Genomic DNA, 7,089 nt, shown 5'->3' with positions numbered 1-7,089 from the left:
ATGCACTTGGATTTTCTTACACAGTTGTAACTGCTTCTTTCAGATCTTTCAAGCAATCTTCTGCTATAAGGGTATGCTGAAGAGTCAGACATATGTGTATGCTGTTAGGTCTTTGTAAAGCATTTAGATGCCATCCCCGTGTTGACAGAACATCATTTACTTTAAAAATATCGAGCTTATCTGATCCAAATGCAATGACTGTCATGTCTGGTCTTCCCACAATGAATAGTTATGGAATTTGCTTTATTCTTTCCTGAAAAGTTTTTGATACTTCCATTACTTTTCTCACTGCCTCCAGATATCCTTCCTCCCTAACACTCATCATAGCTGCCCAAGCACTAGCAATAAGACCACCAGGTCTGCTTCCAGCAATAGTTGGTGAAACATAAAGACCTTCTGACCACTCCGTTACAGCCACAAATTGTTGCTTTCTGATTTCATGATTGCGATACAGCACAACACTTGTGCCCTTTGGCCCTAGGCCATACTTGTGAGTATCCACTGATATTGAAGTTACTCCTTGAACAGTGAAATCAAAAGGTGGAATTGGATACCCTAATTTGCGAGCAAAAGGAAGCACAAAACCTCCAAGGCAGAGATCAACGTGAAAGCAAATACCCCAGCGCAAGACCAAGTCTCCAAGTTCTTCGATGGGATCAATGATACCATGAGGAAAACCCGGTGCTGAGCCAACAATCATAACCGTATTCTTGTTCAAATAACGCTGGATTGCTTTTACATCTTCTTGGAAATCTTCATTTACCGGTACATGCCATAGCTTGATTTTAAGGTATTGGGCCGCATCCTTTGAAAATTTCGATCCAATTCCAGACTGAAAGTTATTTGGTTGCTGACCTTGCTGCGTTCCATTATAATCCCAAGCCCGTTCCACTGCTTTCTTTCCATGGAGGGTTCCCATTTTACATAAAATCATCACTCCAGCACTTTTTAGCTCTTTCATTTGCATCTAACATGTTCTTACCGACATAGCCTGCCGTGTCAAGATGCTCTTTTTTAACTCAATGCATGCATGCGCAATTTGGCGTGTGGAAATTGGCAGGTAATAAGCTTGTCACAACATCTACCTCAGATACACATTGTAGAAGATGATCTTTATCAATTATATCAAGCTCGACTGCTGTCGTATTAGAAATCCCTTCAATTACCTTTTGAGCATCTGGCAGCTATAAAGGTGCCACAATAACTTGAACATCATTAACTACTTCTTTGCTCTAGTGTTCATCTGGCCAAAACAGCCATGCTACAATACAAATATCTATAGCTTCTTCAATATCAATTGAAGGCAGCAACATCAAAGACATTCCAGTCAATGTTGCCTCACTCTTAGGAAAAGTGGCACATCCATCTTCCTCTAAAAAAAAAAACTTCTAGAGAAATTAAGATAGTATACCGGATAATTTTCCCAGCAAACAGCCAAACCTTGGACTTCAAACATTGCTGATGAATCCCCCTCACTTGCATTACTGAAATGCAAATCAAAACAAAATTCATTAATCTACTCCCACTTATTCAAGAAAGAATCAAATCCACCATTCATACTAATGACATCAACAGGTCCATTATTCGAAATACAAGCAGTCTCTGTTTCACACAGATTTTGCATGTCATGGTTAGTTTCCGGAACAATCTTAAAGCCAACAAACATTGAAGCGGCTTCAACTGCATTCCTTACATTGCCTTTCTCATCATTCTTAGCAATTAAAATATTTTCTTTGTTGATGACATTTCCACTGTCCTTTAACATCATCACATGTTGAGTTACAAGTTCAATTACTTTGCCGGCGGTACCTATGGTAACCACAACAGGATCTCTAAGATACCTGTGAGCTAACCGTTCCACAGCAGGTGACATTGTTGCACTGAACATACATGTTGTTCTATATATCCACTTTTCGTCCAGCTCCTCATTCTCATACTCAAGCTTCAAGTTGCTTGAAGGCATAGCATCTAAAACTCCAACACTTGTGGCTCAAAACCGATGCCAATCATGCAATCTGTATCATGATGATCCACCAGGACCATTAAAGACCATTTTATGCACTGCATGAAAAGAAATCTGAAGCTGTAAACTCTTTCATAACCATTCATGTCAGTCCAGTTTCTTGAAGAGTTAGACAAATTCAAACCAAAACCAATATATTCTGTAAGGGGCAATTTCCTATCCGTCTGAATGCAATGACTATAGGATTTTTTAACTGACAGTCATCCTTGGCATGAGACCGTTCACTCTCAAACTGGAAACCTTTCTTGTATTATACACCGGTGTGCTTTCCTTCTTATGATTAGCACCTTATTCAAAAGCCACATTTCTATTAACATCAGCTGTCATTGACAGTGGAGCTGATTGAGGACTTTTATCTTTGTTAGCAAGCTTTAAACTCTCACTAGAAGGCAAGCAACCCTGTAGCCATAACTCAGATGAATTACAAACTTCACCATCAATTTGCAGAAACAGGCTTTTCTATGCATATATCATATTCCCACAGTAACCATAGGAGACAAAGGTGATATGGGTGAGATATTGGCTATGGATATGAATAATTCCCCAATTTCGTAGCGCAACCAGTGCAAAGTCGGTGTTTTTTTTTTCGCTACGAAATCACTAAAACAGGTTGTGTTGCGAAACTGCTAAAAGATTTATACGCTGCAAAAACACTTTGTCCTTAAGCTAGTTTGAGCAATTTTGGCAACAGAATTTTCAGTGATAACAGTGGCTCCACTTGGGATAGTGTGCCCTTGTGGTACACTAAGAACTCGCAGGTCCAGTGCCTTATCCATTTATGACAAACAGAAATTTACTTGACAAGCATGACTGTAGGAGAAAGAAAGCTACATCTACTGAAAAATGCTCAGTTAACCTTGTGCTTATTTGCATTTACCTACCTACCTACTCTAACAATTCAACTTCCTTCAGCTCAATCAATGTGAAATTTCCAATGTAGCCAATCCTCTGTTTTATCTGATATTTGACTTCTTTGACTGCATCGGAGTTCAGAGCCAATCTGATAGTGTGATGACCCCTGCCACTGAAATTGTCTCTGATCTTTATAGGAAAACTGAAAAACTTGAGAGTAAAACTCTTCCATGTAATCAGCTACAGGATCCCAGAATACATGATCAGCTTGTTTTTTCTTGTAACTTTCTGGTTGTGCAAACTGATCTTCAACAACAGTGTTCAGTTCCTCAATCGTGAAAGAGAAAGGAACCAACATTGTCTCCTTGCGTTCTGCCACAGAAAACTTCTGAAAATAATGATCATGATTATGAAAACTGTATGCCTGAATTTGACCTTCTAAACCTTCAATTTCTTTCTCAATGTCCTCAGCAACTTCATCCAAAAATCTCATCTTATCCTCTGCTTTACAGTCAAATGACTTTAGATACGAGGACAAGGACAAAGAAAAATTTTCACCTATTTCTTCATTAATATGATCATCATTCCATTGTTTGAAACTGTCAACTGAAGGAGAGTTTGCCACCACCTCTGACCTATCTATCCATTCCTCCAAAAACATAAGCCAAAAGTCTTGAAATGACTTAATGGATTTGACAGGAAAGCTTTCAACCCACTGTTTGCATTTCCCTTGAAGTGAATCATAGAATAACATAATGCAAACATCCTCATGTTTAACTCTAAGAAGCTGTGCAAATTCACAAAAATCTGATATATGCTTCAAGGTTAAACTCAAATCTTCACCGTTGAATTTTGGACCATTCTTTAGAAAATATGCATCCTTGGGAAAATGATTTGGGAAACCATGAATTCCTGAAAAATCTATGCATGCATACCTTGAACTAAGAATGGTAGCTTCTGGGTCCTTCATGACTCCAGTGGAATCACCATGAATGTATGAATTTCAAATTCTTCAACAATGGAGTCGCCAAGGTAGTTTTGCAGCCTCAAAAACCTTCTGAACTCCTGCTACCTTCAGAAGCTCAGCTTCATGATTTCGGGAATGAATAATCTTCAGACTCCCGGCAGACGCACCAAAATGTTATCACAAAATCAAGCACTGAAGGGCTGCTGATCAGGTAGACTCTGTGTAACTGTTTCAGACCAAGCTTTTGACTAAGGATTAGCCTCCCTAGCCTGAGAGGGCTCTCTCAAGAAAAAGTTATTGATTTTGAATGTTGATAAGAGGGCTAACTCTTGTACAATAGATTTAATGAACTTGCTGGCTGGACAAATATACAAATACATCCATTGGGCTTATGGAGTCAAACATGCTACAACAAACAATGATATTTCCTCTACATAGAAGTCAGGGCATGTGACATTTAAATGTTCAAAATATAACTCTTATAAAACCACAGTTCATAGAAGAGTACAAGAAGTCAGAGCAACATATGTGAATTCTGAGTGATTACTCCTCTAAGCAACTGAAAAAAGACATGAAGGACAAAGTAAAACAATACATCTTGAACATGGAAATGCTGTATGAATCCTAAGAAGAAAGGCATATATCTTATATTACTACAAACTGTTCTTTACAAAAGCCAAAATAGCACTCTGTTTTCATAAAATATCCAACCCCTGTTACATAGATCATTCAGCTCTATATAGACACATACTTCTAACTGCTTAGAGCTTCCACCTCCAGCATGAGGGGAGCTCGATGATTGCCATTGATTACCCCTATCCGCTATTGAACTAACCTATTAAATACAATCAGCACTAACTGAAGTTCTAAAAAGTCCTAATTTAATTATAACTCTAATTCTATCTCCTTCGTTGAAGATTCCCTCTTGCAGCTTTGACACCTGGCTTTCTCTTCGTTCAGCTGAGATGGCATAAGATGGGCAATTAATGTCCCATGCTGGCTTTGAATACCGAAGGCTTCGATGTGTTCTGTATTGGCCGGAAATATCCCTAAATTTTCGGTTCTGGTCCCCCATCACCGAGTATACAGCAGTGGATACTTTAATTCTTTAATAACCCAAGAGAATAGGGTAACACCATGCTCCTGATATGCTGGAGGATTCCTTGGTAGACAGGTGTGCCAGCCAAAACTTTTCGTATGCAGCTCTGCGTTTAAAATCACCACCTACAGCAGTTTCATAGCGCGCTACGAAACTGCTGAGTAATTTAAAAAAAACACAGTCTTCCTCCTAAAATTTGACTGTCTTCAAGTAACAAGGAAGAAGAGATGTATGCCAATCATTGACAATGAAAATAAAACCCTCCCCATGAGGTCCACTAAAGTGTTCACTGCTTGAGAGCTTAATAATCTTTGGAGCTTCAATAGCTGCCTGACATAAGAGGCTAAAACGAAGTTCATTGTCTTGAGTTTTCATCCCTGAACAAAAGATAACTGCCTCAGAAGGTTTATGATCTTCTGCTTCAACACCATCATCTGTTAAAATGCCACATTCCGCTGCAATTTCTTTAGCTGTGTTAATACTGTCACCAGTGACCATCCTCACTGTAATACCTGCCATATCATGCTGTGGAGATGCTTTCTCAGATATGACTTCCATTAATTCACTCAGTTCCATGCCAAAGTCAATCAAAGAAACAACAGTACATTTGTTGCAGAAGAAATCAAGCTTAGTCATGCGAATGTTCATCTGAGTGTCTGTTCCATCATAGTGAGGAGAATTGGGCTACCTTGTAACAAATGTGACATTCACAAAATCAGATACATCTTCTTCTTTGGTTTTTTCCCCTCCTACGGGTAAATTCCAATCAAAAGTTCATATTTGGAACTTGTAAGAGGGATTCCAAAGTCATGTGATGAATTTTGTTTTGGTTTCGAGGGGAAAGAACTTAAGATGCTTTACTGTCCATATATTCAATCAGCAAATCCTGCACCATCCCTCTGTCTGGCATCTTTCCAGCAGCCCCATATATTGGAGCCATGCCATCTTCAAATGCACTTGGATTTTCTTGCACAGTTGTAACTGCTTCTTTCAGATCTTTCAAGCAATCTTCTGCTATAAGGGTATGCTGAAGAGTCAGACATATGTGTATGCTGTTAGGTCTTTGTAAAGCATTTAGATGCCATCCTCGTGTTGACAGAACATCATTCACTTTAAAAATATCGAGCTTATCTGATCCAAATGCAATGACTGTCATGTCTGGTCTTCCCACAATGAATAGTTCTGGAATTTGCTTTATTCCTTCCTGAAAAGTTTTTGATACTTCCATTACTTTTCTCACTGCCTCCAGATATCCTTCCTCCCTAACACTCATCATAGCTGCCCAGGCACCAGCAATAAGACCACCAGGTCTGCTTCCAGCAATAGTTGGTGAAACATAAAGACCTCCTGACCACTCCGTTACAGCCACAAATTGTTGCTTTCTGATTTCATGATTGCGATACAGCACAACACTTGTGCCCTTTGGCCCTAGGCCATACTTGTGAGTATCCACTGATATTGAAGTTACTCCTTGAACAGTGAAATCAAAAGGTGGAATTGGATACCCTAATTTGCGAGCAAAAGGAAGCACAAAACCTCCAAGGCAGAGATCAACGTGAAAGCAAATACCCCAGCGCAAGACCAAGTCTCCAAGTTCTTCGATGGGATCAATGATACCATGAGGAAAACCCGGTGCTGAGCCAACAATCATAACCGTATTCTTGTTCAAATAACGCTGGATTGCTTTTACATCTGCTTGGAAATCTTCATTTACCGGTACACGCCATAGCTTGATTTTAAGGTATTGGGCTGCATCCTTTGAAAATTTCGATCCAATTCCAGACTGAAAGTTATTTGGTTGCTGACCTTGCTGCGTTCCATTATAATCCCAAGCCCGTTCCACTGCTTTCTTTCCATGGAGGGTTCCCATTTTACATAAAATCATCACTCCAGCACTTTTTAGCTCTTTCATTTGCATCTAACATGTTCTTACCGACATAGCCTGCCGTGTCAAGATGCTCTTTTTTTAACTCAATGCATGCATGCGCAATTTGGCGTGTGGCAACTGGCAGGTAATAAGCTTGTCACAACATCTACCTCAGATACACATTGTAGAAGATGATCTTTATCAATTATATCAAGCTCGACTGCTGTCGTATTAGAAATCCCTTCAATTACCTTTTGAGCATCTGGCAGCTATAAAGGTGC

At 39.4% G+C, this 7,089-nt stretch overlaps 2 pseudogenes; both read right to left on the bottom strand.

The window, feature by feature from the left end:
• Positions 1-229: 229 nt before the first annotated feature.
• On the bottom strand, positions 230-919 carry LOC149227869 (sphingosine-1-phosphate lyase pseudogene; annotated as a pseudogene).
• Positions 920-5,788: 4,869 nt separating this feature from the next.
• Positions 5,789-6,811, bottom strand: LOC149227868 (sphingosine-1-phosphate lyase pseudogene; annotated as a pseudogene).
• Between the last annotated feature and the right edge of the window lie 278 nt (positions 6,812-7,089).

Source organism: Pinus tabuliformis, chromosome J (assembly GCF_031772625.1).
Source record: "Pinus tabuliformis cultivar Carrire ecotype Pingquan chromosome J, CPIR1, whole genome shotgun sequence".
In the NCBI taxonomy this organism is placed as follows: Eukaryota; Viridiplantae; Streptophyta; class Pinopsida; order Pinales; family Pinaceae; genus Pinus; species Pinus tabuliformis.
The sequence above is the reverse complement of the archived record's forward strand: the minus strand, read 5'-3'. Positions and strand labels throughout refer to the sequence as shown.